The sequence below is a fragment of the Hippopotamus amphibius genome, chromosome 5 (genome assembly GCF_030028045.1).
Source record: "Hippopotamus amphibius kiboko isolate mHipAmp2 chromosome 5, mHipAmp2.hap2, whole genome shotgun sequence".
Taxonomy (NCBI): Eukaryota; Metazoa; Chordata; class Mammalia; order Artiodactyla; family Hippopotamidae; genus Hippopotamus; species Hippopotamus amphibius.
In genome coordinates this window covers 58,651,165-58,661,101 of record NC_080190.1, presented here as the reverse complement: position 1 = coordinate 58,661,101, position 9,937 = coordinate 58,651,165, and positions in this window count along the sequence as shown.

The following is a 9,937-nucleotide window of genomic DNA, read 5'->3' as shown; positions in this document are numbered from 1 at the left end:
CCTTTGTGGTTTCTTGCTCTTGCCCTCCTAACACCTTCTTCGCCTGTCAAAATTTAGACCTGTTTCTCCTTGATCTAAAGTCAGCTGTGCGTGGGATGCCTTCTCCACTCCATCAATACATCCATCCAACAGCAGACATTAGCTGAGCTCCTCCTGTGTGCCAGGGACTGTTCTGTGTGCTGAGGATACAGCTTTGGAAAAGACAGACAACATCCCTGTTCTCCTGGAACAGACGTCTGGTGGAAAATAATCATCAAATGAATAGAAGTGTAAATGGTATATAGCAAAAGTGATTGGAGAAAATGAAAGCAAGGAGAGGGTAACAAGGGTTCCAGCTTGCTAAGAATGGCCAGGCAGGCATCCGGGGAGGTGCTCTGTGAGGGGTGGTACCCTGTTTTTGTATTCCTCATGGAATCTGGCCTCTCTTGTCTCTACCAAACTTTGTCTTGTTGATCAGGAGTCCCCAACCTCCAGGATCTAATGCCTGATAATCTGAGGTAGAGTTGATGTAATAATAATAGAAATAAAGTGGAAAAAATTGTCTTGCACGGAACTGCTCCCTGGTACCAAAAAGGTCAGGGACCGCTGTTGTCGATGATCTCTTGTCTGCCTTACGTAGTCAACCCATCTCTTATGTGGGTTTCTTCCTCTTAATGCAATGGACATGCCAAAGAGCAAGTCCCATCCTGAGAAAAACAGCCCCTGCTTGACCTCATGCTCCTCTTCAGATGGTACTCTCTTTTTGCCCGCCTGCCCCAGTGGTGAAAAAGAACCTGTACTGTGGTTCTCTACTTTCCTGTCTCCTGTATCTGCCTCTCCCCTGCTCTGATATCTGCTCCCAACCTCTAGTAAATCCATTTTTGGCCTCAATCCAGTGACTCTGCAGTGCCAAGTCCAGTGGACACTTCCCAGTCCTTACCTAGCAGGGTTTCTGCAGAGTTGACCTGTTGACATCCTCTCCTCCTGACTTCCCCTCATCTCTCTCCTCTAGTCTAGCCCCCTTCCTGGGTTCTCTTTCCACAGACTTCCTCTTGAAAGCTAGTCTTCTGCAGGGTCTTCCCTTCCCTTTGTCTCCTCTTGTTGCTCTGCAACTTGCCCAAGACATCAGCCTCTATCTACAAGCTGGCGAGCCCCCCAGTCCACACCTACAGCCAACTCCTGAACCGAGAACCAGCCTCCCGCCCCGCCCACCCCACCGCCATCCCTGACCTTGGGCAGCTCCGGGCCTCTAGGATCAGTGCGTCTGAAACTCACTACCTCATTGCCCAGATCAGCAGCTCTCCTTGGGTCCCAGCTCATGAATGTTCTGCCAGGACCCCCAGCAAGGAAGCTGGACACTGTCCTAGCATCATCCCCTCCCCAGCTTCCCTCCCCTAATCCGGCAGTGCCTGCTCACTTTCACCTCCTCACTAATTTCCAAGCTGATCCCTCCATTTCTGTCACTGCTCCCAGACTTCCCACCTCTCACCTCCCATCAAGTCTCCCTGATCCACACAGAACTGCCAGAATAATCCCCAGAAATGCAAATATAACCACATTCCTCCCGGCTTAAAACTTTCTGCGGTTCCTTCTTGCCCACAGCACGTGATTGACACCCCCAGGCCTGTCCTGCAACCCCTCCGTGGCTGGTGCCCAGCTGCCTGCACCTCCACCCACAGCACCCTCAGTCTCTGCCTGGCACTCTGTATTCCAGGCACACCTAGCTCCTTGTCATTCTGTGCACTCAGCAGGCTGTTTAATGAATGGCTCAGTTTCTCTGCTTACTCAGGGCCCTCTGCCTGGAATATCCTAATTTTGTCCCCCAGGCTTGTCACCCAGCTCATCTCTCCTGGTTCTTCCCCTCTCAGACCAGGCATTACCTGCTGCAAGAAACTCCTCCTCCCTACTGCTGCATGCAGACCTCCCAATGTGGAGACAGCTCTCCCGTTCTGTGCACACTCCTCTCTTCTCTCTCTCTCTCTTTCTCTCTCTCACACACACACACATCCTATACAGTTTTGTAATTACCCATTCGTGTCCATGCCCCTCACTGTCAGGAGAATATACAGCCATGTCATATTCATCTTTGCATTCTCTGTACTTGACCCAGACTGTGCACTTGAAAAAATGGTTTATGCTCAATAAGGGCAGTGCTAGGCACCTGCTTAAGAGAAAAGCAAGAGATGTACACTGGACAGCGAGGCAAGATAGCAGTATGGTTCCCGCCTTTCTACCGAAGGGCTATGCTCTCACAGACAAGTCCCGAACCTGTCTGTGACTCTGTTTCATCACCTGGAAAATGGGGCGATAGAGAAGCACCTCATCAGAGGGTTGCTGGAGGATTAGCGGAGATGGTGCTTGCTGAGTGCCTCCGAGGTCAGCTGGCTTGGTACTCAGGCACACAGTGGGACCCACCCGTTTGCATACATTATTCCATTTGCTTGCCCTAACACTCCTGCGGAGTAGGTACTGTTATCCTGTTGTTCCCTGTTAAGGAAACTGTTGAAAGAGGTTGAGTGGTCTCCCCAGGGGCATGCAGCCAAGTGATGGAGCCAAGCTGGTCAGGGCACCTCTCCGTTGCTCCTCAGCTGACCTGGAGGCTTCCAGCAAACCAGAGAAAACCCTGTGGTAGGGGTGGGCTGGGGAAGGACGAGCACTCGTTGTGCCATGGGGAACGTTTATTATGCTTGCAGAGCAGACGGGGGACTTCCTTGGGCCATGATGGGTCAGAAAGGAAAGCTAGAGTGGGTGTGTTTGGAGGGAATCTCTCCTCCCTTTGGGGGTGATGTCTGAGCTGATGACCTAGCCAGGGGCCTCTCAAACAGACCTGTTTCTTCACATCAGAAGGGCTTCTGGGTGGGCACAGGGTAGTGGAGGGGCCCCGTGGGAAGCGGGGTGGGAGTTGTTCGAGTGGGGCTGCCTGGGGGTCTAATCTGCTTCTGCCTCATCCTTGCTCGCATTTCTGTACCCCAGGCTCCTCACCTGTGAAATGCACTCATTGTCCCTGTCTGCAGAGTTCATGAGCAGTGAAGAAAGTCCCCCTCTTTGGGATTTAGAGGTGCCTGGTGGAGATTCAGCCCCTTTGGGGTCTCCTGCCCCTTCCAGGAGCTATTTCCATGGGAGACTCCAGTCTCACACAATACTGGCCTCCCAGCTTGCTGGTCTGGGCACAGCCTGGACCCTAGAAACTGTTCCCACAGGACTCCAGATCAGTGGGGGCCCTAAGACCCTCGACCTTCAGGAAATCCACCAGTTGGGGAGTCACTTTCCTTCACAAATAGCTGAGGTCAAATGAAGCATGTGTTTCTGATTGGGGGAGGAGTGGGCACATGGAGTGGGGAGGGGGGGAGATCAAAGGGGCGGGGGGGGGAGGAAGCCTGTTGACAGGAGGGGGATGTGGAGATCTTTTGCGTTTCCTAAGCAATGGGGACACGAGATTTTCTAAGGGTGGCTCTGGTCCAAGTTGGTGCCAAGGAAATAGTTCCAGACCAAGGTCCTGGTAACATATTCCTGGCTTTGCCATAATTCATTCCATGGTCTTAGGCGCGTCTTATTCCCTGCTGTGAGCCTCTGTTGCTCTCATCAGCACCATGGGGAGACCAAACCCAGTGCATCATTTACCCATTCATTGTTTATGCGTGTCCTTGCTGCCAGCCAGGAGCCACGTGCTAGGGAGGCAGAAATGAAAGTCTCTGCCCACAGGCCAGCTCACCTCTGCCGTGAAACTAGACTACAGACTCCACCCCAAGTGAGGTGAAAGCCCAGGAGGAGTGTTGCTCAGGTATTGGGGGAATTCAGAGGAGAGGAACTGTAATGTGTTGAATAGTGGCCCTCAAAAGTCATGACCAGATCCTAACTCCTGTGCCAGGAATGTGAACTTATTTGGAAAGAGGTTGTTTGCAGATGTAATTAGCTTAAAATTCTTGAGATCACCCTGGATTATCTGGGTGTGTCCTAAATCTCATGACACGTCCTTAAGAGAGAGAGAAGGAAAGCAGACATGAGCACAGAGAAGGAGGCCATGTGATAACAGAGGCAGAGACTGGAGGGATGGGTCTACGAGCCAAGGAACATCATGGATTGCTGGCGGCCACTAGAAACTAGAGAGAGGCATGGGACGGATTCTTCTTCAGAGCCTCCAGCAGGAGCCAATCCTGTCCACCCCTTGATCGTGGACTTCCGGCCTCCTGAGCTGTGAAAGGAGACCATTCTGCTGTGTTAAGCCACCTGGCTTGTGGCACTTTGTTACAGCAGCCCCAGGAAATGAACACAGGCACTTGACCATCTGCAGGGAGGTTGTCTGAGAAGGCTCCTGAAGGAGGTGGCATTGAAAACGGGTCCTGACCTCAGAGTAGAAGATAGCTGGGCTGGGGGAGGGGAGGAGTGGTGTTCAGGAACAAGGCCCAGCTCGGCAGGGGCAAAGAGGCGAGAAGAGGCGAGACAGGGGCAGAGAACCCAAGTGATCCGGTAGGCCCAGAGCTTAGGAACCACAAACGGCCACGCCAAAGGTGGGCCTGCTCATCAGAAGTCTGCTGGGATTTACCCCAAGCGTTTGGATGTTGTCCTATGGGTAACAGGGACTCATCTAAGGATTTTAGCAAGGGAGTGACCTGGTCAGTGTGTGCTTTGAAAAGACCACTCAGGGACCCCAAGGGAAGAGCCAATCAGGAGCGGAGTGCCTGAGCCAGGAGGCCTGTGTGGCAGCAGTGCCAGCCTGGCATGGTGGGAGCTGGACCAAGCCACAGGCAAGCAGGCCTGGAGCCCAGAAGTGGGAGGACACGTGGGGAGGAGGCATCACCTCCAGAGCCCGGGCTGCCTGTGGGGGAGGCCTCTGGGCAGGCACTCCATCAGGGGTCTGGGTGGTGGTGTAGTTCCACGGAGGGACGGTGGAAGACGGGCCCTCGGGAGGCTGTGAGGTTTGGACTGGGGACACGTCGCATCCTCATAGGGTTGCTCAGAGGATCGACTTCGTGTAATACATGCAAAGCGCCTGTTGAAGTGACTGGCTGGGAGGAGACTGGAGAAAGGGCCCCAAGGGAGGGAAGCAGAGCCTGTTTTCCTTGCCATTCCTGGCAGCATCCACAGTGCTGGGCACAATAGGTGTTCAGAGAATGCTCATCGAGTGGAACTATGGGCTAGACCCCAGTCACCACGACCACGGCCATCATAAGCTCAACACGATTTGCAGGACAGGATTCATCCTGCAGCCCTCATCATCCATGCAGTCATGGGGAGATCAATTGGTCCGGCTCCAGCTGTTGAAACTAGAAGCAGAGAGGAACCTTGGACAAATAGTCCTCAGCTCAGCACTTTCTCCGTCTGGGAAGAAAACCAGGTGTGGGGGGAGAGTACCAGGCCATCAGGAGGTTATGAGGCCATAAATAAGAGATTTGTGGTAAATAAGCTGGCGAACATATCCGCTCGCTGCTCTTTTTTATCACTCACCTAGAGAACAAAATTCCCCCGCATCTTTTCTGCGGGCCAATAAATATCCTTCAAGGAGCCTGTATTTACATAGAGAGCAAGGGGGGCTGCCGCTGCTCCCTAGGCCGCGTGTCACGAAGGAACAATGTATAGCCCTAAAGAGAATGGCTGTGCAGAGAATCGATGCAAATGCAGTTTCTTTTCCCAGGATGATGCTCCCGAGCAGGGTTCAGCCCGAGTTCAAGGATTGTGCTCCGGCGGGTGGTGCGGGCACTTCTCTAAGCTGCGGAGATGAGTCTTTCCCCTGGGCTGGGGGCCACATGGCCCTTCCTGCTCTGGGACTCTGCACGTGAAACTCTTTCTCCCAAATGAAGGAGACCTAGGGGAGATAATAGGAACCAGGTGTCATTGCATGGAAGGATGCACAAGGACCTACTGTGTGATGGGGAAATGGAGGCAGGCATGACAGATGCAGCTCCTGCCCTCCTGGTGTTTAAGCTCTGCAGTCAGGCTCTCTCACCCAGTAGAGGAGAAGGCCTGACATATAAGCTGACAGCAGAGGAGCAGCCAGCATGGAGAGCCCAAAGTACAGGCACAGAGAAGCGTGGTGCCCGGAGGAGGTCATCAGGGGACAGCTGGTGCGCAATGGGGGAGAAAAAACCCAGCTCAAGGTAGGACTGGAAGAGAAAGCAGGTGACTTCCTGAAAATGGCTCCTGCCTCCATCTCCAGCCCTCGGGGACTTTGCCCTTGGGCAGCAAGAAGCCACTTTAGGGTCTTAGGCAGAGGAATGACATTCCCAGGGAGCTCTTATTTCTGGAAAAAGAAATCAAAAAATTTTCTCATGACCGTGTTGCTTGGATGGTGTCCCCTTCATCTCAGAATAATACCCATTGCAAATAAGTGCTTAATAAATGTTTGTTGAACCACTGAATCAATGTATGGAATCTTCTAGTGAGTAGAAATTTGGGGTATGATGTCCTTCGAATGACCTGGAAAGCCAGTGCTGTGGGCAGCATTTTGCTTTTTACCTTGGAAACAAAGGAGAGTCTGATGGTGGCCAGTGACTTGTCCAAGGTCACCCAGCCGCTTGATGGCTGAGCTGAGACTGAAACTCAAAGTAGCCTGTTTGTTGAAAAGATTTCATATAATGCAGCTTGGGAAGAGAGGCAGAAACAATATGCGGACCAAGATAGAGCAGGCAGGGGGAGAGGAGAGTGGAGTAAGCAGGGAAAATGAAGTGCTAGGTGGGGAATGAAATTCCTCTTCCATCCTTTACTGCTTTGGGCTCTGTTTATGGTCCTGAGTGTAATCATATAGGATGTAACATCTTTTAAACATTTATGGAACCAACAGCATCAGCTTTTAAACACACACAAATTCACATCTGACCACAGTACATTGTTTTACTTTATAAAGAATGAGGAAAACTGCTTTCTGAACATCTGGCTATTATTTCTCCAAACCCAGATGTGATAAACAAGAAAGGCAAGTCAATAGGCTATACCTGCTAGGAGCAATTGCCCAGCAGTTCCTAAACCGTGCGCACCATATTCCTTTGGCTGAGGATACTGGCTCCTGCCCCGGGAAGCCTTAGATTCTCTAGACAGCTGGTCTGTGCCATCAGTGTTTAATTGTATGTACTCTGGGCTCTCAGCTGTTGGAGAGGGGAACTTCCGCACTCACTTTATCCCTCAAGCTTCTCACCGATGGTGAGGGAGGGGAAATGATGGTGGGTGGAAGGGTTGCTCTGATGATGGGCTTCAGCCCATGACAATCACTGGGCCATGTTTTCTAGTGTGCTTTCTAGTGTGCAGGGTCATGTGTATTAACAGTTAGGACCTTGTGGGGCATGTCGTCTTTTCCTCTCTTGCCCCATAGAGTGGCTACTTTGCTCGTTGACACAGTGTCAACACAGAGAAGGCCCAGTCACTATTCTTGTTCTCTGTCCCTGCTTTCCAGCCCATGGGGTGGTCACAAGGGGTGATGGACTACAGACGTGTCCATCTTTGGTTCAAGGGAAAGGAAGTAGGACTGCTCACATTGGTCCCCTGGTCTAAGCGGCATAGTCCAGCCAGGTGGTTAGAGAAGAGCGGTGCGGAAGGCTGCAGTGAGGCAGAGAGGCGTGCTGGTTCAAATAAAGGAGGCTTCCCCTCAGACCTGCTGCTGTCCATTTTGTATCTTGCATGTGTACAGCCTGCCAGAGCCCCTGGGAAGGGGAGTGAGTGGGAGGACTTGGGGGATAAGACACGTATCATATCAGCAAATCAGAAAGCCTCATTACCAGTTTCTGTTTTCTCTCCTGGTGATCAAAGGTGATTAGTTATGTTCAGAAGTAAATGCTTGCTGGATAGAGGGGCAGGCAGGGAGGCAACTGGCCAAATATAAACCATGACTGGCAGGGGGATACAGGATAAGACCTGGCTATTTGCACCCTATCTGTGGCTGGCCAGGTTACTTGCCCCCGTGGGAATTAGAATCACTACACTGCTGCCTTCACAAGGCAATTGTGCAGCTCCAGAATGAACACACACGTAATATTTGGAACACTAGGACGCATACTGTATGTGTGTGAAAGATAACTGGGGCGATATTAGGCTGCTGGACTTCTTCAAGCTGTCCGCACACCTTTGCTCTCAGAGGCAGACTTCCTAAGGGGGGAGCACCGGTCAGCACCCCCAGCCCAAGCCAGGCTCTAGGCTGGGTAGGGAGTCTGAGCAAAGGAGAGGGCACTGGACCACTTGCTGGTGCTAGGAGACTTAAGGGGTACTCATCTCCACACTGCCGTCAGCACTTCTGGGGTCCGAGGGCAGGGCCAGGCTGGACGCAGTCACCCTCATCCCTCCACACCTCCCCTGGGACTGTCCTGCTCCAGCTTGACTCTAGGTGTTGTTTATCACTGGACAGACCTTCAGTGGAAGGACAATTTGCAAAGAAAGTCTTGGATGTGGAAGTTCTGTTAGTTCTTCCAGTTATTCTGTGACTTTTGACACATCATTTCTCTTTCTGCACCTTTGTTTTCTCATCCTTTCGACAAGTACAATCCATGCTCTGATTCACACAGGGTTGCCTTCAGATTCAAAAGAGAACATGGATATGAAAATGGTGTGTAGTTTGAAACTTCCTAACACATGTAAGGAATTGCAATGTAATGTTTAGTCCTATCCCATCATCATTCTTAAATATAGGTCTGGGCCAAAACGTTAGAGGTGGTTTAACTTGGTTCCCAGATCCAACACATGCCTTGTTAAACATCGACCAAGGTGGTATATAATAAAGACTTTCGCTTTGAACCCAATATAGGTTGATAGATAAACATTGACCCTCCAACCCAAAGCTGAGTTCCTGTTGCTCCAGACACTGATGCCAAAGTCAACCTGCTCAGGTTCATAAAGAAACCAGCAGCCTCTCGGCAGAGCAAAGACCTCTGTAGGTGGCCATATAGGTTTGCTCTGGCTTTCCTAAATGAGGTTGGGATTTTTTTAACAGGCACAGAGGTCTAAGTGGTCCTTTACCCTCTGCACCCATTCATTCTGTAAGGCAACTGTGTCCTGGCAAGCTTTGTGCTTTCTCTTATCTGGTGGACATTCCCAGGGTCCTTCAATGGGCTCCACTGTATTCAGCCCCTTATGTGGGATGGGGATGTGTCCCGTGAGGGGGTTCATGTCATAACACTGTCACTGGCTGGTGGGCCCAGTCACACCTCCATGGTAGGGCTGATCGTTGTGTACTCATTTGAGATTCGCTGTGGCAACGCTATTTGTAAGGAGGAAGGGTGTTAATGAGGCTGTCACAAAATCTCCCTCTGGTAACATGCAGGCAGTTGGAAAATGCAAACACTCCCGCTTAGGAGCCTGCCTCTTCCCATTCAATCTTTCAGGGTCCCTGGTCCAATGTCCAGGACTAGGTGCAGGGGTAACAGACGAGGAGCCGTGCGATCAGCTGGGTTGGGGGCTTTGGTACTGCTGCTTCTTCTCCCTGTGACCTTGGGCATGTTGCTTCCCTTTAGATGACTCAGCTTCAATATTACACAAACGTCATTCTCAAGAACTGAGATGGTGATGAACTAAGATAAAGGATGGGAAAGTGCCGGGAGAATTTACATCTGCTGGGGTCATGGTAAGCGCCACTCCTGGCGTCTGTGCAGGATGCCGCCCTGACCGTCTAGCCTGTGCTGATGGGTATAGTCCTCAGCACAACTCCTCATGGGGGCTGTCGTGTGTCCCCACATTCTAGATGAGGAACCAACTCTAAGGGAACAATGTGATCCCCCTTGGCGAGCGAGGCAGGGTATGCTTTGGGACTCCAGGCAGGGACACCCCCTGCAGGCTTCCCAGAGCAGGTCAGATGTAAAGGTGAGAAGGATGCGATCCATCTGAGAAGGGAGATGGCAAATGAACGTGGCGGAAGCAGCTTCACGTGCAAAGGCACAGAGTGGCAGTGTGGGCGGCGTGTGTAGTTGGAGCACAGCAGGAGTGTGTGTACCTGCTGGGGAGAAGGGCAGTGCTGAGGCCAGAAAGGTATTCTGCACCTTCA